General features: G+C 45.9%; 1 pseudogene; it reads left to right on the forward strand.

The window, feature by feature from the left end:
* The window catches only part of LOC147731600 (putative E3 ubiquitin-protein ligase UBR7), a 31,741-nt pseudogene extending 12,655 nt beyond the window's left edge, over window positions 1-19,086 (forward strand).
* The last annotated feature ends 6,923 nt before the right edge of the window (window positions 19,087-26,009 follow it).

Consider the following 26,009-nt stretch of genomic DNA (forward strand, 5'->3'; position numbering starts at 1 on the left):
CCGGTGTGTAGGTATGATTCCAAGGTGTTTGATACCAATCACAACATACTTTGTTTCAGCTGTTTTCGAGATAGCATTTACCATGTGGTTATAATGCATCTCTACCTATATGTCTGGCTGAGTCACAGAAAACCCATGAGAATGGTCTCTGAAAGCTGCAGAGGGGCTCTACTAATGCAGGGACACCCTCTCAGGTAAAACCCAGCACCTTGCCTTCAGAATTGTTAAGGCCTGCTATAGGGGTGACTTATAAGTTTTAAGTGTAGTGACATATAGATATAGCAAATCTATATCTAAAGTAAGTGTGCAAGCACCAGCTTGCACAGGCTGCAATGGCAGACCTGTAGTTCCATTTTGCATGGCCTCTAATGAGTGGCATAATCCATGCTTCAGCCTATGGGAGGCATCTGGGGTACCTATGCCCTGGGTACATGGGTACCATATACTAGGGACTTATAAGAGTACCCCGTATCCAATCTGGAGTGTACCTAGTACATGCATAACATGTTAGGGAGGATGCAGATAGACTGGGGTCCTGATTAGCAGGATCCCAGTCAGACTAGTCAAAACAGTGTAACATCAAGCAAAAAGTGGGGGTAACCATACAAAGCAGATCCTACTTTCCTACATCCGGTACCTAGGGTATTGATGCGTGGGGCTCCTAGAAAGTCTAACTTCTCGGATCTTGGTGGAGAGACTGGGCTGACCTCCTAAAACCACAAAAACCTCCTCCTGGTGTGATGCGCCCTCGGTGGGCCCGATGGCCAGCAAAACAACAATTGTGGTTGGTGCCTGCAGATGCAAGGGGGTGGCTTCTTCACCCAAAGGAAGATGCTAAGTGGGTGTTGAAGCACTGTACAGTCCTCCAAGGGTTTGGGGAGGATAAGCAGCTTTTGAATAAGTCGGTCTTTGCGATGGTCAAGGTTCAAGCAGCCAGGACGGGTTTGGGTCTAATTTTGGTGCAAGTCCTCTGTTCTCAGGATGTCAGCTCTTTTGTCCTTCTGTTCACAGGTAAACAAATCTGTCACTGTGGTGTTGGGGGACCCCTGAATACTCAGTTTAGAGACATTTAGAGGGGTATATGGTAGTAGCCAATGGGCTACTAACTACTGGGGTGACTACAACCCCCATATGACCACTTCCTGTGGGAAGTGGGCAAAACCCTGACCCAGATTTCTCTATTTGCATCAAAACGAAGAGTGTGAAACCCTTTTTTCGCTGTCCACTTCAGGTAGCCTACCTTAGGGGTGTGACTAGCCTGTAAGTGGAACATGTCTCTTATATATCTAATTTCCTGCCTGCTCAAGTGCCAAATGGACTTCAGGGCAGTGGGGAGGCATTCCCCTGGTTTGGGAGAAAGCTGTGGTCACATATCAAAGGCAGCAGTGGCGTTGAAGCCTCTGGCCTTCATAATCTAAATTCACTAGCCATCTTGCTGGAGAAGGTGTAATCAATTTCTCTCGGACAGGCATTGTTTCTGGCCTCTGAGAGTGCAGGCTCACACCTGCTGGTGTGTTTTAAAGGGGTCAGAAACTCAGATCGGATCGCATGCTGGATGACACCAGTCACTCAACACACTTAGGGCCTGATTACGATGTTAGTCTTTCCGACTCACATTGTGATCAGGTTTCAAATCTGACAGCCTTATTATGATAAAGGCTTTCGGATTTGAAACCGGCCGGTTGAACCGACTGGTGCCCCCCCCCCCCCTGTAAATCCCTGCACTGTGTGGCAATAACCTTGAGGTGACTGCCACACAGTGCAGGGATTTACACAAACTCCCATTTCTCCATGGGAGTTTATGCTACGGCCGGTTTATGGAAAATGGAAGCAGGCGACCGCACCATGTTCTGCCCCCAACATCATAATCAGGCCCTAAGTGACTAGTAGGGATACAGGGGGCACCCCTAAGGTGCCCTATGGGTGCATGTCTTCATGAATCTGGCACTGGCATGGTTATGGATTTATTAAGACAAGATATTTGATACCAAACATCAGTACTTTCAGTGAAGCCATTCTATAGCTGGGTAACACGTAATGACCAGGGCCTGATACATATCATGAGAATGGCTTCCTGACCCCTGGCAATGTCTAGCAATGGAACCTGCCATCACAGGGGAATATCTGCTCATGCAGATGTGCTCTCACATGTAATATAATGCACCCTGCCTTAGGGCTATAAGGCCTGCTGTGCTGGCGACTTACATATAGTATATCCAGTGTACTTGGACATTGCACATGGAGTGGGCAATGTTGTGTTTTCGGAATGGCTTGCACCCTTTCACACATCCTGCAATGGCGGTCTGCATGCAGTTTCTGTGTGGGTCCCTTAGGGCAACATATTACATGCTGCAGGCCTCAGGGACCTGCTTTAGTATCCATACCCGGGATACCAGGGGTACTACTTATCGGAACTTACAAGGGTGCTAAAATCCTTGACAATTGGGTTACAATTAAGCATTTGTCTTGTTTTTAGGGAAATAGCACTGGCATCGGGCCCTGGTTAGCACGGGACCCAGTGCACTTCCTAGCAACAACATCAGTACTAGTGAGCAAAATGTGGGGGTGACCATGTCAAATTGTGGCACTTTTCTACAGTTTCTAAACCTTTCTATGAACACTACCTCCTAGGAAGTATTCATAATGTTCTATTACATTGTATGCAATTATTAGATTGCTAAACAGACATGTTTAGGCAGTGGAATTTATTTTTTCTTCTTTTTGTTTTGTGGTTCACATGACACTAAAAAATATTCATTAACCATCACATTAGCTTGTCAAAGCCAGACCTATTGTCTTTGACAATGCCTTCTTCCTTTGTTACCCATGTATTGCCCTGCTTTTTTCTTGTTTCTTCATTGCCCATGTGACACCCCCTTATTATTTTTTCAATACCTAAGTGACTTTGTTTTTTTGTCTTCCTGTACCCATTAATTACCCTGCTTTTATCTTTTAGCCACGTGGCACACTACTTTTTACAAATAAAGCACAGCTTTTTCTCTGGTTATCCATGTGACACTGCTTTTTTCTTCGTTATGCAAGTGACACACTGTTTTTCCTTTCTATAAACATTTGGCATACTGCTTTTTCCCTGCTACATGTGATGCACTGCTTTTTAATTTGACACCTGTGCGGCACACTCTTTTCTTATTTAAGTGTGTGACACATAGCTTTTTTCTTCAATAACGATGTTATGCATCCTTCTAAGTATAGCCACATGGCAAGACTTTTGCTTCCCAAAAATCCATACATAATATCCATACGTAGAGGAACTTTTGTTGAGCAGGCTTCATGCATTGGTCTGTTAAATTGTCATTCAAATTTTACTTCCACCCACACAGCATTGGGCATGGGACAATGGGTCAGCCCACTCTTAGGGATTATTGACTGTATTTAGTGACTGCAAAAAGCGTGGGCACGTTGTTCCCATCAGCTTGCAAATAGTTTATTTCTCTTCAGCAGAAAGGCTCTTTTTAAGCGTGCCTTTTCATTTAACTTTAATGTGTTACCTTTAAAAGGCAGTTATTTATTTTGCCTGCACCTGATGTTATAAGGTGTTTAAGCGACATTGTAGCTGCCTGCAGTTTGAGTGATTCATTGGGTGGTCCTTCCATGTTACCTTAAAAAAATGTAGCACAACTGAAAGGGTTGATGCTTAAAAACATCATTAGCAAAACATCGTCATCTGTGAATGTTTTTTACATTGATTGGCCACATTTAGATGGTGACATGTTTTCTTTGTTAACACGAAGGCTACTGGTACAAGACCGGTAGCCAGGAGGTTGGAGAGGAGAAATAACTGGAGTATATCCTCCCTATGAATTATCTGTCACCAAAACATACTCCATTAACAATATCCCAGAACAGAATGTTTTGAAAACCGGGGGCATACCTTGCTAGTCCGATTGTAGGGACCACCGACGCTGAATCGCTCCCCTCCGCTGCCACAAAAGCCACACCAGCGGCCGCAGCTGAAGGGGCGCGCTCGCTACGGGACTCTATTTCCCAGGAGCCCTAGCGGCGGAGCACGCCGCCACACCTGAGCCCTGCGCCAGGAGGCGCTACAAAAGAAGGCCAGCCCCCGCGTCGCGGGATCGCGCGCGGGTCGGCGCCGGGAGAAGCCCGGGACAAGGGCGGGACCATCTAAGGCCATCATAGACCAGAGGAGGCTGGGCCGGGGCACCCCCCTTGGTACTGAACCAAGAAATGAAGAAAACTGACTAAAGGTACAGATACCCATTGACTATTCCCGGTTGTTTACAGGTCCTTCTTAACGGTCACCATAGTCCGGTAGCTGATACTGATTCAGTGTTCACTATTATAAGCTATCACGCAATGACCTGTAAGGGGGGCACTAGAAAACTTTCCTCCCAGAGTGACTTGCTTAGGGGAACACGGGACTATTATATTAAGAGTGCAATACTGCCCATTGCAAGCGAAATAGAGAGAATAGAACGATCCCCAGCTATGGATAGTTCTCTCAGTATGGGTTCTCCTCCACAGACTGCTGATACAGCCCCAGCTATATCATTACTGGAAGAATTAAATCAAATGTGTAAATCCTCGTACGCCCCTGTGGAATTAGGAAATGTGCAAACTACTGCTCCTATCTCCCCTATAGCAACTACTAGTCCTGGGTCCAGTTGTTCATCTCAACTAACCCAAATTCTACAGGGTACTCCCCTCATAACACGACCAATAGCAAATTCATTATCCGCAGTTCCCACCCAGGTGCTCTCTGCCATAAGGAAGAGAGATGGGGTCAAACAAACGGGTAGTCAGGCCAAGCAACAAAAACTAAACCCAAATCCCCCACTACCAAATACTCCTAGCACTGCCACATCGAAAGCATCTACCCAGGCTTCCTTACTGGCCTCGCTCGAAAATATGATGAAGTCAATTACAAAATGACTAGCTTAGGGGATAGGCTCACGGGTGTCGAGGAAGCAATAAAGGCTAATTCTTTACTCATAAAAACTATGGGAGGACCCGCACAATTACAGCGTCCAGCCCCCACAGAAACGCCTAATACCACCATACAAAGCAAGACCACCCGTAACCAACTAGTTACCCCACAAACGAAAACCTTAAACATCTCGAAAGCCACCCAAACATTACGGAGTTCTCACTCTAGAGTTGGGCCGAATAAAGAAACGTCATTTCAAAAAAGAATAGCGGCTAATTATGACAATATGCCACATAAAACCAACCATCTACATTTGCCACCAGAGGCCGCTCCCATTGTGTGCGTCCTTTCAGGAATACCAGAACTCCCAAAGGGGAAACACGAAAGACATCAGGACCTAAGAAACAAGGTAGTGTTCTGGCTAACCAAAAATAGACCTCTGCCCCCCAATATAGATGGCACTATACTAAGCGTTAGAAGGGTGGGCTGGTTAGGACCTCTCCCAAAAGATATTGTGGGCGATTTGGTACTTGTAAAATTTAGTAATAAATATGTCGTCCCATACCTCCAATCTTGGCAGCCACAAATAGGTGATGGGCCTATATCTATCTGGAGTCTAAGTGAATTCTACCCTAGAACATTATTAGTCCCGTCACAACGCCAAAAAGCACAGAGCAACTACCGGATGGGCAGAAGTGGTCTTGTACCGAGTGGTCACTTCACCTCCACGTTCAATTAATTTGATCTTCTTTCCTGCTGCTCATTGATTAGCTGATTTATTCTATTGATCTAATCTCTTCTTAACAGATGTTACCTTTTATGAAATGAAATGTATTGATGTATTGGTGTATATTTATGTATTGTTGTTGCTTTTATAATTTTTTATACTGAAATCGAATAAAGCTAATCAAACAATGTCTGGTAGTGTGTAATCTACACCAGAGAGATTACGCAATTGTTCATTCTATTTAGAAGGACCATGCTAATCGTGTCCTTGTGTCTGCGGAGAAAAAAACACTACTTCTTTTTAATTACCCTCACTCACCCTAGTGGTGTTATGCTTCATCATCGGGTCACCCCGACCCCTAAAAGTCGGGGTGGGCTCAACCACAGTGTTGGGTAGCTCTTAGAAGAGATTAAGGAAGGGGGGCTTAAAGATTAAAAGACCAGTCAGACCCCCGGTTTCCCTTTATTCTTGTGTCTGGCTGGGTCACTAAAATTCTTAAAAAACGGGTCTAAATTGGATTTTTATGGTCCTAAGACCCTAGTGCCGACATGTTTCAGTCCAAAAAGGGCCATAAAGGTCCAGGACTTTTTTCAGGGCTGGAAAAAAGGAGGAAAGGGGGTGGACCCCCTTCTATGTGTGGGGAAGATAAAGGATGGGAAGTCCCTATCCTATCCGTGTAGCGAGGGAAGAGTAGCTTCTCCTCATGTATGTAACAATTAAAATACTCTGCGTTGCGTTGCCAGGCTCCGTCCAAATTATGGGGGCTTCGTGATTCTCACGGACTGAAATACGCAGTTAAGTGGTCTCGATTAGAGGGCTCACCCACCTGCATCACCTATTGCGGTTTCGGTCCCCGGCTCTGCGAGGACGGACCGCTGCGAGATCATGAATATATCTGTTCTCAAAGTGTTTTCTTTAACTTATTTTTGCACAATATGCTTGCAAAAAAAAAGTTTAAAAAAATAACCATTATAGCAGCATGCCAAGGGCAGACCTATAGCTTTACTGGTACTTGTTTTCTTTATTATGAATGTGAGCCATTGCTTTTCCTTTCATTATACATTTGATGTACTGCTTTTTTGTTGATTCCCATGTGATATACTGTTATTTTACCCTAGTTGTGCATCTGGCAAGCTGCTTTTCCTTCGTTAGGCATGTGATGCCGCATTTTCGTTTGCTATCCAAGTCATACTGTTTATAGGTAAGGCTTATCAGCGCTACAGACTGCGCTACCTACTTAAAAAATATTCCTTAAAATATATAGATTGGGCTTTGTCCCCACACTGGGAACTATTCCTCGCTCAGTTTATGCTTCTGGGTTTTTACTATATTAGTCTGTCTCCTATTAGGTGCTTGCATCGCATTGCACGATGGACTATCTTACATCTGAAAAATACACTCATTCATTAAACAGTTGTTTATCTCATGCATACACTGTATGACGTGCTGGAAGAGCATGATGCCATGGAAGAAGAGGCGTGCGCAGTGCTGGGTGGCAGTGACCCGGAGCGGTGCTCTTACCCCCAGGGTTACGTAAAGCGTCAAGCTTTGTATGCCTGCAGTACTTGCACACCAAAGGGAGGAGAAGCGGCTGGAATTCGTGTGGCTTGCAGTTACAAGTGTCACGAAGGACATGACCTGCTTGAGCTGTGTACAAAAAGGAACTTCCGCTGCGACTGTGGGAACACCAAGTTTAACAAGCATTTACAATGCAATGGTCTCGGCATTATTAAAGGTAGAGCTATTAGCATTGCTCATGACTTTTTTTAAATCATAAATAAATGACATTGTCATTTACATTGCCAATAGCTTAATCGTTAAATAAATGGCATTGTCATTTACAATGTCAATAGCGTAATCGCTCGCAAATGCAGGACCTATTGCATTTACACCCACACAGAGCCACACACACAAAGCCACCCACACACACATACAGAGCCACTCACACAGAGCCCCACACACACACACACACACACACATAGAGCCCCCCACACACACACACACAGAGCCCCCCACACACACAGAGTCCCACACACACACACACACACAGCAACACAGCCACACACACACCCAGCCACACACACCCAGAGCCACACACACACACCCAGAGCCACACACACCCCCAGAGCCACACACACACCCAGAGCCACACACACACCCAGAGCCACACACACACCCAGAGCCACACACACACACCCAGAGCCAAACACACACACACCCAGAGCCAAACACACACACACCCAGAGCCAAACACACACACACCCAGAGCCACACACACACACACACCCAGAGCCACACACACACACCCAGAGCCACACACACACACACAGGAGAGCAAGCACAGCGAGGGGCAGGGAAGCAAGCACAGCGAGGGGGCAGGGAAGCAAGCACAGCGAGGGGGCAGGGAAGCAAGCACAGCAAGGGGGCTGTGCCCAGACTGACCTGTGTGCGTCCTCAGATGAGCCTTCAGATGTGAGGACTTGCCGTACACCTTGCCGCAGCCTGGGGCACTTGTGCTTTTTCTGTGGCATCTCCGGGTCGCTCCAGTCCCTTCTATGCTTGGTGTTGGGTCCTTCTGGGTGCCCTGCGCCGGTAACGGGGAGGTCGCATCTGTCCGCCGGGCTCCCCTCCCCCGCCGGGCTGGGGCTGTGCTGGTTCAGGTCTGCCTGTCCATTGTCTTGAGTGATGGGACAAGGGGCAGATAGTGCTTCCTGTGACTTATCTTGCGGACGGGGACAAGAAGTCACAGACATGAATACATGACTTCCTGGTCATGGTGTTGCAATGTCGAGGGGTGATTTAGGGTGGCAGATTCATGGCCTCCCCCTCTTTGTTGGACCATTGCGACACCTGGACCAGGAACCGCTCAGATCTGCATGTACTCACCCACTCTAGCCCTTTGACTGGTGGCAGACCAGTGGCATACAACACCGACTCCTAACAGGAAAACAAAGTTTTCTACACCAAAATTACTCCTAGGACAGCACTGAGTGGATGGACTGCAATACTGGGTCAGGGTCGGATTAGCAAAACAGGCAATCAGGAATGGGCCGATGGGCGGATGCCTGAGTAACAGATGAGGGACTTTTTTTTAGGACCTCTGCTAACTTCCCACAGTGCCCTACTGGCCCCTCATCCCCCATCCCACCAGCCTGCCTACCTGCCCAAGCCACTGTCATATGAGGCCAGGCAGGGCCAGGTGGGCTAGAAAAGCATAGTGCTAAGTTTAGAGGAGCGGAGGGCAGAGATGCTTGGGCTTGCAGCGCCATCGTTGGGCGGTCTATATTGAGGCTTTGGCATCTTCACCTTGGCCCGTGTGGGCCGGCCCCACTCTAGAAGCAGAACACTTCCTTTGCCCCTCCTCATCCAGCTGCTCCAGTGAGGGAGAAGTGTAAAACCTTCCTCTTTTCCAGAGCTTTTGATGCCTAATCTGTCCCTCTTGTTGCTGTTGCTAGTAGTAGCTCCTTCAGCGCCATGAAACCGCTGGGTATAAGCGCGCTAAACAAATGCTTTTAAATTCAAATTCAAATTCAAGATGCTAAGAGGCCATGTGATGTTGTAGCCTATGCACCATTTCTCCTCGCTCTCCTTTCTCCCCTCTCCTCCATGTGGCCGGCCCAGAAGCTGTGTCCTTTACCTGATCCTGACCACCTTGGGGTTTCACGTTCAGCCCATGGAGAGTGAGGGAAGGGGGTTGTGAGCAGAGGTCTCGCTGGGAGGTCAGGTATTGCTCTGCTCCCACTGGTGCGATTCTCACCTCGGCCCCATGGGGCCAGCCTGGCCAGAACTAAAGCAATGTCTTTCATCTGACCCACTCCTCCGCCAGGCCTTCCAACTTAGGTCATAGTTGGAGGGGTGAGGTGTGTGCACAAAGGTTGAGAGGCCCCGCAGGAAGGTCAGGTGTTGTGGCCCTTTTCACCTCGGACTGGCCAGCCTAAATCTAAAATTTAATTTACTAGCACATGCCCAGTTTTTCAGAGTGACATGCCCTCGCTGGAGGGATCTGTGTTCTTCCTAGACACAGTTATGACCGTTCCTAAGTTAGCACATGTGGTTAGTGTGCCTGCTGCAAATAACAATGTCTAGCTTGCAGATCACTTATATATATTTTATGTAGATAGCTCGGTGAGTTACTTCTTTTGTCATGGACGTCCTTTAGTTACTTGCCGTGCAAAAAGTATAATCAGGGATACTAGAATTTTGCGTCAGGAGAGGACCAAATTACGTGGCAAGAAAATGCAAATGATGGTGCATAACGTGGTACATTTTGTTACAGTATTGCTCCCTTTTCTCTCCTTTTCAAAAATTGTAATCCTGTCTGGCTAAATGTTTCACCTTATTGGTATCAGCTTACAAACAAAATACTCCAATAAAACACCTGAGAGATGAGCAATCAGCCTTAGTGAAGAGCCTTCAAATGCGCAGGAACACGTCATGCCATGCTTTTAGTAACTTTTGAACCAATCGAGTTAGAAACAAATTTTGGGGGTAAAATCTGCGGATTATGCAGTGAATGATGGATTAAAGGGCAAATACGGCAAATCCATAATTGTGAGTAAAATGCAGCAGCCACCGAATTGCAAAAATCCAGTGACTCTACATATCATCCTTCCACTGCAGCACAGTGAGCTATGAACCAGCATCAAGAAGTTGCATACACTACAAAGCATGGATTTAGAAACATTTTTTTAAATCAGTATTTCTTTATTCTAAGATTGCTATAAAAAGTTCCTTTGGGTAATAACAAAGTTTCATTAGTACATGCAACCCCAACCACTGTGTGATGTTTAAAGTTGGCTGTGTTTCTCTTGACCAAGCACTTTTAACATATGGTGCCAAGTGCCAACCAATATGGAAGATATCTGACTTTTTGCACCTTGTTACTCTCGTTGTTTTATGTAATTTCCAATATATTGATGTAATCAGTTGAATGATTCCTTCTCGGTGTACAATATATGAGAGTGATGTAAATCCCTCCGACTCCCTACACTGGAACAATAGCTCCACAAAATACATTAAATTAAAAAATATATGTATATACATGTCACTTACATATAGGGGTTGAACAAAGTAAATGACCTGTCTCCAAAATGTAGTTTCTCTTAAGCGTTTGTGAAGCGATGACAACTGTGCACCTTTAGATCCCTCCACTGCACTGGCATCTAGGTGTCAGGCTCCAGATATCTCCCAACCATGATGAGATGGCAATAAAAGGAGAGGTGATGGCCCTCTGAGTGAGGCCTTTCTGATGGGCCATGCTGGACATGAAAATAAGAAACCTCCCTCACCCACTGCAGATTGCTCCGCTGTAAAGTAAGCAGACAACCTGCAAACACTGCTGAATGTGTTCCAGCACTGGCAAATTTTACCAGAACAAACTCATCATATTTTATTGGGGCCAGCCCCGATCCCAGGTCCAGCTCAATAACAGCTGCCGGATCTACGATCAAGATGGATTCCCTCTTTTCCTCCATTGTACCCAAATCAGTGGTACTCATTTTATCAACCTCAGTACTATGAAAGACTGAATGTACTGGTCGGAAATTAAAATGGTGACCATGAGGTCAAACACAGATCCCTGCAGTGGCTGCATTAGCCCACTGCATCACCCGACCATGCTTCTCATCATGAGACTCTGCTCATGCTGCGATTATGTTATTAGAAAAAAGACTTCTGTGAGCATTAAAGTGCAGTTGGTAGCTGACGCAGGTCAAACCAGGAAAGAGCAGTAGCCTGTCTGCACTCACTGCCTGTCACCTGGTGATGGACTTACCTGGCCCACCCATTGCCTGAGTGGCCTGCTGATGGCTGAGGTCCACACCTGCCTACTACCCATTGCCTTGACACCTCACCTGCATGCAGCTTTTGACACACTGCCAGCACATACTTTGTTGCTGAGCTGACACCTCCCCATGGTTTTCCTCATTGGAACCCTTCCATAGCACTACCTGCCCAGCTCCTGAGTTGCCATCTTTACCAGCTAAGCAGGACAGGAAACAGGGAAGAAAGCTATCAACTTTTTCTCTAATATGACCAATGGTGAACTGCCATGTACTGTCTGACGGCTGCATCGGTCTCTAAACCATCCATTTTATCTACTTCTGGTGTTTTTCCTGGATGGTGACATGACGATTTTCACTAACAAGGCCCCCCTTCTTGCTCTTGAGGACTAGAAAAAGGGTACGGCTGTTTGGAAGTTATATATTTTGATGGCTGATTTCTAAACGCTTAGTTACAAACATTGAATGTGTATTATGGAGAGAACTCCAGATAATCTCTCCTACTTCCAATTTTAAATCACCTTTGCCTATGCCAGTCATTGAACAGATTTACTGACAGGCTATAGCAAGGGGTGGCATATTAACCAAGAAATGTTTTGTGAAAGATTGCACTCCATGAATGTGGGCCACTTTTTTTGGCTTGCCTGGGTCAATTTTTGGTCCCAAACTTGTACTTGGCCCTTAGTAATGTGAGGTGTCTGGGAATGGCTCCGTTGTAAATAGTTACTTGGTACAATCATTGCTATTGTTTGCACAGTGTTTGTAATGAAGTGTATTTGCACATTTAACTTGTATGCTCATTAACTATTGCTATGACTCACAAATAGTTTACATTTTGCTGCTTGAATGTTATGATCGTCATGCTTCTGTGAGGTTGCTAAGAAACATGACCTTTTAATCATGGCCAAGTAATAGTGTCTTGTCATTGATTCGGTGGAGTTGTGAGGGGGCGTGGTCCAAGCTGGGGGGTCTCTAGCCACCTATATACGTACATGCATACAAACTGGCCATCGGTAGCTGAGAATGTGGATACTCCTTATAAATGTAGCTGGGCACCTGAAGGGTGGCCATATCTGTTGAAGTGCATAAGTACAATAATATTACCTGATGCTTGGTATCTAGATTCTAACAGCCCTTTAACTGAGCAGGTGAAGCCTTAGCATACATGTTGCTGACCATCTGGAGACTGGCATTGCATAGTTCTGGACACGCGGAGGTTAACATTACTCGATGCCAGACATGAGGAGTCTATCTAACCCTGTTGTGTCATCGATCGGTTCTGGAGTGTGCCCACCATTGTTATTCCGACAAAGTACTCCTTAAATCAAAGCACATTTTTACCGTTATTTTGATCCAATTTGCTTTACAGAACACAACTTCTGAATAATTTTCAAAAACCGCCTTTTGGGAAAAGCCCCAAACCATTTGTGAAGGGATTTTATATTCCACCAGGTTCTGGCCTGTGTTACTTGGTTATAGCGCTTTGAACCATGTCTGTTACTAGTCAAAGTGCTTCAAAATGCATCCGTTGCTACTCTTTGTCCCATGAGTTTCTTCCTGGAAAACCCCCAACCAAATATTTTACCGACATTGCAGACACAGAGTTTTTCTTTTTTACAGTGGTAAATGGTTTAGTGAGTTAAACGCTTGCCGCTGAGACATGTGGTGATAATCGGGTCTCAAGTTCACATCCCCCTCAAGGTTGACTCGGTCTTCCAGGCTTCTGCGGTGGGTAAACTGAGCACCTGTATTTACATAACAGTAGCAGCAGCTATGGATTGAAAGCCTCACTGTCATTAAAGCGGGAAAATATTGGCGATGGGGAGAGGGTCTGAGCAGCTGTCGGTGGTTAAAGCGGCGTTCACCCTTGTTTGCTAACGACCATTGGGATACACCCGAATAATCTGAACGAGACAAGACATTTCAAGCTAACTTTTTCTCTCAGGAAAGTCACAGATTACATCCTGAATAACCTTGTAGAAAAAAGTTGTGAAAGTAAATTCGGTACAACCACACACCTACAATGTGAATTTGAAGACCACAGCTGCAGAACAGGTTCAAGGTGACATTACTTGTGTCTGAACTACTGTCAAACTCAGAAACAAAGGCCACTTATGTTGACTGGGGGAGCAATGCTCCAGTTAGGTGTTCTAAGTAGAGAAAGTCAAAAGTACACACCCAAAACCTTTACATGCAAGCACTTAGACTTTGTTTAAATACCAATTTAACTGACATCCCCAATAAGAATATATTTGAAGAGTGGTATCCAAAAACGTTAACGAAAACTCTAGCTGTGACTAGTCCACGTTTTGGCCTTTTGTCTGCATTGGCGCTTTCCTAATTACCATAAAAAAGTAGGGTGCAGGAACTATATTAAGACACAACTCGGATTGTTAACACTGCTGTGCTCAGAGGAGCCGAGCCCCGTAGCACAATGAAGGACAAAGTCAGTGACTGGCTGCTGGCGGGGGGTTGCGGGGGCGTCCTATTTAAAAAAAATACCGGGCCTGTGAAGCCAACGCGCTCTTAAAAAAACACTGTTCCGTCTTAAAGGTCATATGCAATGCTCATTTGAAGAACCTCTGTCTGGTTACAGTTGGACACTGCCGCTCTAGCAGCTGTTGAAGCTGCCCAGGCACGTCAAGATGACCCTGAATGGACGTCCTTTGCACCGTCTGTGGGGGTTATAGTTTTAAAGACACCAAACAGCAGTCTCCTAACTGATCTTAAATTACGTTTTGCCTCTTTATTTTGTGAAATTCCGAGCAGCGCGCGTGTCGCAATAAATGCGAACATACGGAAAGTCGAGGCCCGCTCTTAGTATTGCAAAAGTACATCACTCCTTCCATAATGCCAGAAACACAACCCCAGAATTCATTTAAAAAACAATCACATTCAAAGCTGTGCTTGCTGTCTGCTGGGTGCCGCGTCGCTCCGGACTGTGTCAGTTCGCTGCCAGCGCCCGGCGGGGTCAGGGGTAGGTGCGGGAGGAGGCACAGGGTGTGTCCGGTCGCAGATATTAGAGGCCCCTGGGTCGGGCTGCACTGTCCGCGCTGGGCCTCAGGTGAGTGCGGAGCGGGAGGGAGGCGGGCCGGGGCAGGTAATGGCGGGGGCGGCTGTTGCTCCCGAAGAGAGGGGAGCCGAGGGCTGAGCACGTAATCCTCTATGGTACAGGAGTAAAAGTTGATAGTAAAATATACGTATTACCTGCATTTGTCTCAGGGCTGCCAGCCCTCCCATGACTCAGCAACCCGAGGCACGGCTCTGCTTCCTACCACGGCCGCTCAGGCCTACCCGAGGGATTTTATCAGCAGCTGCCACTACGAACTCCACGGTGCGTGGTTGTGCTCCAGGTTGACGGGAGGACCTCTTTAGTGAAAGAAAGAAGTTAAAACTAGTTTACATACCTATGAATAATAATCCGTTTAAACAGGCACTATTGTTCGGTGACTCAAGAGGACAGCGAGGAACGGCTCACTTTCACTGCGAAGGAAACAAAATGGCCGCCTCAAGCTTCTGAATTTTTTCGGATTGGGGCGTGGTTTTGCTGTTTTGAGTGACAGACAACGTCACTGTCTAAAGAACAGCAAAACTTACGCCCCCAAATCCGAAAAAGACGGGGCTAAATCGGAGTGACGGCTCTCTCCTCCAATGGCTGGCCTCCGTTTACGAAGCCAGCCAATGGAGGAGAGACTTGGCAGGGAGGCGGGTTCTACAGCCCTACTAAGAAGCATTAATTCTCCTCCCGGAGACTGCGCAAGTGCAGCCTTCTCGGTCCTCGACCTAAAAATGTGCAGGGCAAGCTATATTCAGACAAAGACAAAGTAAATATACTCAATAAATATGACAACTTCTTTGGTCTGTATTGTATATGCAAGAGACCATATCCAGATCCAGAAGATGAGGCTCCAGATGAGATGATCCAGTTCGTGGTTTTTGAAGACTGGTTCCATGAAAGGCACCTAGGTGCAACACCAGAGGAGAATATGGAATTTCAGGAGATGGTGTCAGAAGTCTCCACTCTCCGTAGGGGCAGTATAGATGCTGATCCCAATCTCCCACCCTCCAGTGCCACCGCTTGCTTAGCAGTTTCACCAGAAGAAGGGAAAAGGGGAAGTGGATAAAAGAAGAGACACCTTGACACTGCTGACACCCTCTTTGGCTGCGGACTTCTGAGGAAGATATTCTGCAGTCTATTCTTCAGGGGGTGCCTAATACACAGATGGAAGGAAACATAAGACAACAACCCACCTTACTATACTGACTCTATGAAATAATTAAAGCTTGTCCTACCAGTAGCTCTTTAGGTATTAGCTTCTCTTCTGTATTTAATTTAGGGTACTGCAGGTAGTCTCTTAATCTGTAGAATAGAAGACTTACATTACCAAATATTCAATTAACTCATTCAGGCTCTATTTAGATTCTACAGCTCTCGCTCTCTCTCTCTAGTACCTGAGAATCTACGTGCAGATGCTGTAATAGTTTTCTTCAAGTGGTTCTCCAGTAAGCGCTATGCAAGAGTCTCAAGCCAAAAGGAATCCTTCAGTAGCGCGCAAAAAGGTGCAAGGTAGGGAAAAGGGAAAGGAAAGAAATAGGGCAAGCGCAATTGCGAAAGGAAGGTAGGGAAGCTCACTGGCCAATAAACTTGTCTGTCTTACTAGTTCAAGACTCCTCCGAAGAACTCTCCCAAATGGCGCAGTTCTGAATTCTTCAAGTTCAAGACTCCTCCGAAGAACTCTCCCAAATGGCGCAGTTCTGAATTCTTCAACTGCTCGCAAGAACTCTTCAAGACGCTGTTCCGTGAATCCTCTGTCAGCAACAATGCAGCTGTCGAAGAGTTCCTAAGCACGAACTCCAAACTGCTCTGACTGACTGTATAAATTTTGCAGTGCTCAAACTAGTCACGTAATTATCCTGACAGTGACCGTTGCTAGACTAAACTAATTTCTCTCTTTAGAATAACTTAAACTGGCCCTGACAGAGAAGGCAACAATTACTTAACCCAAAAACGACTTGCCGACTCCCGTCTTGGATTAGTGACGCGGAGCGGCAGAAACGAGCTGTGTCTCCTCACGCTAGTTAGTTGAAGTGCGCAGTTGCTATTCTGCGCGATTGCCTCATTACCTAGACTGGCACTACCGAGAGTTTAACGACCACCGCGGCGGCCATCTTGAGTGAGTGGGGATTTCTTTACTACAGGATACCAAATGTTTCCCCAACTAGGCTTAAACCCAATCCGTGTCTTGATCCTCCTTTTACGATCTACCACTGTGGCTATACAGCAGTTCCTGACAGATGGTCTGCCCGGCCTGCATATAGCTTGGTCCTTTTCTTTGGGCTTACGCTGCTGAACTGTCAGTTCCAACCGTGACCAAGGTAACTCCTCTGGATGACAGCAGTGGAGATCTCAAGATTGAAGTGACTGAGGAGTGTAAAAAGGAAAGCACAGTAATTGAGAATGGAGCAGGTTTGACCAGCAACGTTTCCAAGATCAGTCACAAAGGGATCATGTCAAAAGAAGATAACGCAAAGGAAGAGTCTGTACCGTGTAATGGACCATCTACATCAAAGGTAAATTTGTAAAAACAAATTTACCCTAAATGAGTGGTAAAATCTCAAATAAGATTGTCTATCTATAAGATTGCTCAAATGCTCGCGCCTGTCCTCTAATTTTGCGTGAAAAGTCTATGGGTCGCACACTTCTGACCTCACCAGCGGGTGTAACCCTCGAGCATCATGGTAAATGCAGTCTTTAGGCGTGTGCGCCTTTCGTAGCTCTGGACGTGTAACAGGCAAAGTTGCAGCACCAACTCTGTACATCGGTGTTTCTGAATTGTTGTTCCTCATGAGCAGAGTGTAGGTTTTTTCAGGGATTACTGGATAGGTCGCCAAAGTATTAACAGGTTTGGTACCCCTCGTGGCGCGAAGATGCAGTGTCCGAGCTCGTCAGCTCCAAGGTTCAAGGGAACCATATAAAGTGAAAAGTCTATGGGTCGCACACTTCTGACCTCACCAGCGGGTGTAACCCTCCAGCATCATGGTAAATGCAGTCTTTAGGCGTATGCGCCTTTCGTAGCTCTGGGCATGCAACAGGCAAAGTTGCAGCCCCAACTCTGTACACCGGTGTTTCGGAATTGTTGTTCCTCATCAGCAGAGTGTAGGTTTTTTCAGGGATAACTGGATAGGTCGCCAAAATATTAACAGGTTTGGTACCCTAATTTTGTGTATTCACAGCAGCAGAATGTTCAGTGGTTGAATTCAGTCCTTAAGTATCGCAAATCTATCTGGTTGGTAGAGGATTTTTAACGGCTTTCTTATGGTTGGTGCCTAAGGAATAAGTTCTCAAAAGCATGTGATAACCTTTTACATTGTTACTCATGACACTGCTCTTCAAGTATCGCATTATAGTTATTGTACCTTTTTAATATCTATCTCGTGGCCTCCAGCAACTGCATTAGCACCGCCACCACCACCGGAGGCCAGTAACCTCAACTGGGACATCCATTATGTCCATTGATTTCTTTCAGGAACTACTTGCTCGCTTTACCAATCAACTTGTAGGTGCAGGTGTGGTATTGGGTTCTTCAGACCTACATACTCTGCAAACCCTCTATGACACCGTAATGTAGAAATTGGCACGGAAACTGGAAAATGCAAAAGACAAGTTTATTAAGACCCCATGGGGTGGTGGTACATTCCTACAGCACCCTTCGGCAATGCAAGAAGTATCACACCGAACATCGGTGCGAGGCCTTTTTTATACAGTTTTACAGTAATAAAAAGAGTGGATGTAACACATTTGCTCAGTTTAGGTACATATAAGGACATTTTTGGAACACAGCCAGTTTATGGGTGTCACAAGTAAGGCAGGATGACTAACCTTGAAAGTCAGACGCAGCAGGAGCGATGTCGTTGCCTATTTCCTTCCTCCCTAGGAACGATCCCCCAGACGAGCCATCAATGTAACTCTCTTCTAGGACAACCCCTCCCAGAGAAGGGGAAAAAATTGAGAAAATAAATAAAACAGGCGGGCAGCCTAAACCATCTACGGCAGGTGAGGACAGGATAGTTGTTCCTTCTTTCTTCGTTTGCTACAGCAGTGGTCTGCAGGGATACACAAGAAAACACATGTAAATGCACACCCCCTCCCTATACAATCTAATAGACTAAGAGGACTAAGGTACACCCAGATACTCACTGCTCTAAACTGCCACACCAATCCAAGATATGTAAATAATGAATCAGAAGAAGAAAAAGAAATGAAAACAAATCCAAAGGGAGTTGGGCTCCAGAGAGAAAGCAGTATCCTTAGTCCCCAATGCACATCCAAGACTAATGTGCTCTTCTCTTCTGAAGTCTGTATTTCTATAGCCTGTAATATTGTCTCTGTGCTCTGAACGTTATTCAATGTCTTAAATCCACAGGCACAGTCTTACAACAATCGCTGTTTACTTGATACCAGGATTCAGTCTGAGTTCAATAATCTCAAAGAACGGGCTCAGCGCAGGAAAATAAAGCAGAAGCAGCCGCTTCTGCGATTTAGGTACGAGCCCTCAGCGTTCCCAAAGCTATTCGAGGACAAACAGGCTCCGCGCTCACATACCCGAATTAACAGCAGCCGCCGTCTCGGGTTAGTACGCAGCTTCAGGAAACGTCAGAGCGGCTCCGTCTGACTCACCAACGCGGCTCCGAAGCAGCTCTGTCTGAATCCCCAGCGCGGCTCCGGGTCAAAGTGCATACAAGGCGCCGTGCAGCGGAGCGGGTTTCCGCACAGCTTCTCTCGGTCTCAACGCTCCGAAATTAGATATCCATAGCAAGTGACACGAGGCAGCGAAACATGAATACTGGATACCAGTACGAGTAAACACAGGTCAGGCTCTACACATGACAAGCACTGGCAAAAGGGAAAGAAAGAAAAGATATAGACCCAAAGCACAACAAACACAAACAACAGACTAGACTGCGGGCATTCTGGGAGATGCAGTCCAGTCCTCACTAGCCTAAAACGTGACAGAACCCCCTCTCTAGGACCGACGTCTCGGCGGTCCACCAGGCTTAGAGGGAAACTTAGCATGAAAAAGCCTCAAAAGGTCAGGGCAATGAAGATTAGAACGAGGCTCCCATGAACGTCCCTCATGCCCATACCCTTTCCAGTCAATCAAGTACTGTAACACACCTCTCACTCTTCGGGAATCAAGTACCGCTCTCACCTCATACTCAATGTCCCCATCTATCTCCACTGGCTGTGGCCTCCCCATGTCTCTTGTACCTGGAACATAAGGCTTCAATAGTGACACATGAAATACCGGGTGTATGTGCCAAGTAGAGGGCAGATCCAACTTCATAGCTACCGGATTGATAACAACAAGAATGCAATATGGGCCGACATATTTGGGCTGCAATCTGGTATTCCCTTTCAATTTCAGATATTTCGTACTCAACCACACCTTGTCCCCGATGTTATACTCAGGCTCAGGAGATCTTTTTCCATCAGCCTGCAGTTTATCATGGTCCCTGGCTGCTACCAACTGCTCTCTGGCTTCCTGGGCTATAGAGATAAGGTGGGTATGGTGCTCTTGTATAGAAGGAAGGGAAGACACCCCAGGATGTTCAAAAGGCAGGAAATTGGGATGAAAGCCATGAAGACAATAAAAGGGCGAACATCCCAGGGATGAATGGGTAGCGCTATTGTAGGCGAATTCGGCCATCCACAACAACGTTCTCCATTCCTCACTGTGTTGCAGTGTAAAACACCGTAGATACTGTTCCAGTGTTTGGTTAAGCCTTTCTGTTTTCCCGTCTGTCTGAGGATGGTAACTTGTTGACAGACGGGCATCAATATCCAAGATGTCGCACAATGCCTTCCAAAACTTAGAGGTGAACTGTGTTCCTCTATCTGTGATGAGAACAGAAGGCACCCCATGTAATCTAACCACATTCTGTAGGAAGACTAGGGCCAACTCCCCAGCGGTAGGCAATTTGGTTAGGGCTATGAAATGACCCATTTTAGTTAAATGGTCAATAACCACTAAGATGGTGTTGTTGCCGTGACTGAGAGGCATTTCCACTATAAAGTCCATAGAAACAGTGTGCCATGGCGCAGGGGGTATTGGTATAGGACGTAGCAAACCACTGCTTCGTTGATGTAACGCCTTCGCTTGAGTGCATACAGGACACTTAGGCACATAGTGCACAATATCCTTTTTCATGGATTCCCACCAAAAATACCTGACAACAGTTTGCATGGTTTTCTGCACGCCCATATGACCTCCTAATGTGGAATCATGAGTCCATCTCAAAACCTGCTCTTGTAGTTCTGTCGTAAGGACATACAACTGTTTGTCCCTGAAAAGATATCCTTTTCGCATTGTTCTCTTCTGTGGTTCTACAGCAATCCAAGTTTGAGCATCCATCGATTTGACTTCCTCTTCCACTTGTTTCAAGAAATCAAGGGAACCTGATATAGCAGAAGCCGACGGAGAGAAGGAAGCCTCCGAGATAATGGCTGGAGGATTCTCGAATTCAGGGGAAAGGCATCTCCCAGCTGCTTCAGGTCTTGACAGCGCATCCGCATTGCCATTCTGGGGACCTGGACGATATTTGATTACAAAATCGAAATCCGAAAAGAACAAGGACCACCGTAATTGGTGTGGTGTTAATGCTCGTGCACTTTTCAGAAAGAGGAGGTTCCGATGATCAGTATAAATTTCCACAGTATGTCTAGCCCCCATAAGATGATGTCTCCATTCTTCGCAAGCCCTCTTGATGGCTAGCAATTCCTTATCGGTAATGCTGTAGTTGACTTCACAGGAGGACAACTTACGAGAGTAATACGCCACAGGATGCAGTTGTCCAGTATCCGGATTTCTCTGGGAAAGAATACCTCCTATAGCGTAGTATGATGCATCCGTTTCCATGATGTAAGGTTGACTCGCATCTGGATGACGGAGAATGGGTGCAGTCACAAAGCATGTCTTTAGAGTTCGAAAAGCATCTTCCACTGAATCGGTCCACTTGAAGGTAGCTCCTTTCTTCAACAAAAAGGTCAACGGTTGTATGATCCTAGAGAAGTCTTTTATAAACCTCCTGTAAAAGTTCGCAAAACCTAAAAAGCTCTGCAAAGCTTTTACAGTTGAAGGCGATTCCCACTGGATAATAGCTTGTGTTTTCTTTTTATCCATTTAAATACCATTAAGGCCGATGACGTAACCCAGGAACTCCACTTCTCTGGTATGGAACAAGCACTTCTCCAGCTTAGCATACAACTCATGTTGTTGTAATCGTTCTAGTACTTCCATCACATGTTGGACGTGTTCTTCTCTCGTAGATGAATATAGCAATATATCGTCTATATAGACTATACAGGACACATCCAATAATCCTCGCAAAGCTTCATCCATGAAGAATTGAAACACCGCAGGGGCATTTCAGAGGCCGAACGGCATCACTTGGTATTCATACAATCCGTAACGAGTGCGGAAAGCTGTCTTCCACTCGTCTCCTCTGCGGACACGCACCAAATGATAAGCTCCCCTCAAATCCAACTTGGTGAAGATTCTAGCGTCTTTTAACTGGTCCAACAAGACCGGAATCAAAGGCAATGGGTACCTGTTCTTTCTAGTAACTCTGTTAATTGCTCTATAGTCGATACAACTTCTTAGGCCCCCTTCCTTCTTTGGAATAAAAAACAAAGGTGACGATGCTGGAGACGTAGATGGACGGATAAATCCAGATTCCAACATTTTCTTCAGGTATTGTTGTAAATAAACATTTTCAGCTTCAGTAAGAGCATAGACTCTACTACACGGGATATTAGCTCCGGGTTCCAATTCGATGACACAATCATAATCCCGGTGTATGGGTAGTTTACTGGCTTCTCTTTCACTGAAGACTTCTTGGTATTTCTGGTATACCTCAGGAAGAGTGGTAATTGCGTTGACTCCCAACGCTCTACTTCCAGAAACCAACGCACTTGCAGGTGTTTCCAATTGGATTTCCTCTCGGGGATGCGTTGGTGTACAATGTTCAGTGCAATATGCTGAGCTCAAGGTAATGGAACGAGCAGCCCACTTGACCATGGGGTCATGTTGTGTTAACCAAGGCATACCCAAGATCAATCTAAACTGAGGAGCGTCAATCAAATCAAAGGATATGCGTTCATAATGTTCATGGCCTACTTGCATCACCAATGGACAGGTATGATAACACACTGGTCCTGAAGTCAAATCCGATCCATCTACAGCTTTCACCGCTTCCGGTACTTCTTTTTCAATGCAAGGGATTCCCAACCTCTTGGCATATTGGACATCAATGAAGTTACCCGTTGCTCCGGAATCAAGCATAGCATGCACCATTACCGGTATTTCTCCAAGCCAGGTAAGGGTAACACATAAATTCATATGGGGCACAGAAGGTTGCATAGTGTTAGCTATTGCATGAGAGACCTCATTTACTCCATCACAGCTCAAACCAAGGGCCTCTGATTTGTTTGAGCTTTCTCGTTTCCCGAATCCGAAGAAGGGTATTCAACCGCAGGTATATTTCGTATACTCTTTGTCTTAGCCTTGCAGTCTCTGATAAAATGTCCAGGCTTTCCACAATACATGCAAAGCTTTTGTGGTTGCGTCGCCGCGTTCTTTCTTCGGCACTCAATGGACCTCTGACTCCCCCTATTTGCATAGGTTCTGACGTGTCAGCAGTGGATGCCCCCTCCGTATTCACTCTCGGTTTAGACACTGGAAAACGCCAGTCATAGCGATGTTTATCGCCCTTTCGTTCTTGTAACCGGTGATCCAGTTGTATAGTGAGGTCTATCAGTTCTTCACAACAAGTGGGCATGTTCACCACCTGAGCAAGTACATCCTTCAATTCCCCTCTCAGTCCTTGATAAAACAAGGATACGCGTTTAGCAGGAGGCCAATCAGTCTCGACAACAAGACGGTTGAAATGGGTAACGTATGTTAACAAATCTAATGACCCTTGTTTGAGAGTTATTAATTCTCGATCCAGAGATAGCATATGAGCCTTGCGATCAAACAACTTGCGCATTTCATCGCAAAAATCGTCAAATCTAGCTAGCACAGGATCGTTTTTCTCAAACAATGGAAAAGACCAACTTGCAGCATTGCCCCCCAAGTAAGACAGCATAAAAGCGGTCTTCGAATGATCATCAGGGAAAACGGAGGGCTTGCACATGAAGTGCAACTTACACTGCCCTAAAAAGGTACTAAACTTCCGGGGATCTCCCAAAAACCTCTCAGGCGGCGCCAAAGGTAATTGGACAGGTTGTATAACCTGTATGGTAGACGGAGCCAGTGCTCCTGGAGCTAAATGAGAAGATGCTTGGACAGGGGGGGTAATGTGGCCTCCCTAATGTACTGCTTTCCAGCAGTTCTGACTTGGGCCAAACCTTCCACATCACGTCTAAGAGCCCCCATCTCATTCCGAATATCATGATTCTCCCCTCTCACTGCGTCTACCTCTACACGTAAGGCAGTTAAGGAGTCCAACACGGTCTGCAATACAGTGTTGGTATCCATCGCTCGGGCCGCAAGATAACGTGGGCTTGTCACTCTGTCACAAGTAAGGCAGGATGACTAACCTTGAAAGTCAGATGCAGCAGGAGCGATGTCGTTGCCTATTTCCTTCCTCCCTAGGAACGGTCCCCCAGACGAGCCATCAATGTAACTCTCTTCTAGGACAACCCCTCCCAGGGAAGGGGAAAAATGGAGAAAATAAATAAAACAGGCGGGCAGCCTAAACCATCTACGGCAGGTGAGGACAGGATAGTTGTTCCTTCTTTCTTCGTTTGCTACAGCAGTGGTCTGAAGGGATACACAAGAAAACACATGTAAATGCACACCCCTCCCTATACAATCTAATAGACTAAGAGGACTAAGGTACACACAGATACTCACTGCTCTAAACTGCCACACCAATCCAAGATATGTAAATAATGAATCAGAAGAAGAAAAAGAAATGAAAACAAATCCAAAGGGAGTTGGGCTCCAGAGAGAAAGCAGTATCCTTAGTCCCCAATGCACATCCAAGACTAATGTGCTCTTCTCTTCTGAAGTCTGTATTTCTATAGCCTGTAATATTGTCTCTGTGCTCTGAACGTTATTCAATGTCTTAAATCCACAGGCACAGTCTTACAACAATTGCTGTTTACTTGATACCAGGATTCAGTCTGAGTTCAATAATCTCAAAGAACGGGCTCAGCGCAGGAAAATAAAGCAGAAGCAGCCGCTTCTGCGATTTAGGTACGAGCCCTCAGCGTTCCCAAAGCTATTCGAGGACAAAAAGGCTCCGCGCTCACATACCTGAATTAACAGCAGCCGCCGTCTCGGGTTAGTACGCAGCTTCAGGAAACGTCAGAGCAGCTCCGTCTGACTCACCAACGCGGCTCCGAAGCAGCTCCGTCTGAATCCCCAGCGCGGCTCCGGGTCAAAGTGCATACAAGGCGCCGTGCAGCGGAGCGGGTTTCCGCACAGCTTCTCTTGGTCTCAACACTCCGAAATTAGATATCCATAGCAAGTGACACGAGGCAGCGAAACATGAATACTGGATACCAGTACGAGTAAACACAGGTCAGGCTCTACAAGTGACAAGCACTGGCAAAAGGGAAAGAAAGAAAAGATATAGACCCAAAGCACAACAAACACAAACAACAGACTAGACTGCGGGCATTCTGGGAGATGCAGTCCAGTCCTCACTAGCCTAAAATGTGACAATGGGAGGAGTTTTAGCACCACTGGTCAGTTTGGGGCACATTCCTAAGTGATGACTGTCCACTAATACAGAGGGTTTTGACTGCGCATGTGCAAGCTTGACCAGTACTAAAAATAGCCTGTTGCCGGGCAAGTTAGATGGCCATTGGTACAGAGAAAGGACAAAAAGGGCATGCTGACCACGAGGCAGCATGTTCATGTAAATGGAAGCCATCGAATACAAAATGGCCTCCGAAAACGTGGTCAAGATAAGGAGAGCTGAGCTAAATGCTAACCCAATCATTGTCAAATTACGACAGACGACCCTTTTAGCATTTAGCTGATAGCTACCTCATAACGGACGTAATCAGGATATTCATCATCAGTATTAATTAACATAATATTCGTTATTTCTCGATTAATCATTTGCTCATTCCTAGCAATAGCTCGTTTGGATGGAATACAAGCAGAAATACACATAGAACATAACATAGGGCCACATTGAATACATAGGCAAAGGAAGAAGAGTATCCCGATTATTACACATAAAATTGTTAACAGTTTCCAACCCCAAGTACTGAGCAAAGTCCAAAACCAACTTGAGAATGTCCATGTACCATTATCAGGATGTATTTCAGCAGCTATTTTATGCAGTTTGGAAATAGCATCATATACAGAAGGAGAGTTATCAGGGACGTACACACAGCAACTACTTCCGATAATGCGGCATGCACCCCCACGATCAGCTAACACTACATCTAGAACCATACGGTTCTGGAGCATTACAATTCTGGTAATTTGAAGTTCCTCAGTCAAGTTCCCTAAAGCGAAAACTGTTTCATTAGCAACAGCTTCCACAACACGTGTCAACCGTCTTATTTTTCTGC

This window comes from Lissotriton vulgaris, chromosome 2_1, assembly GCF_964263255.1.
Source record: "Lissotriton vulgaris chromosome 2_1, aLisVul1.2, whole genome shotgun sequence".
Lineage (NCBI taxonomy): Eukaryota > Metazoa > Chordata > Amphibia > Caudata > Salamandridae > Lissotriton > Lissotriton vulgaris.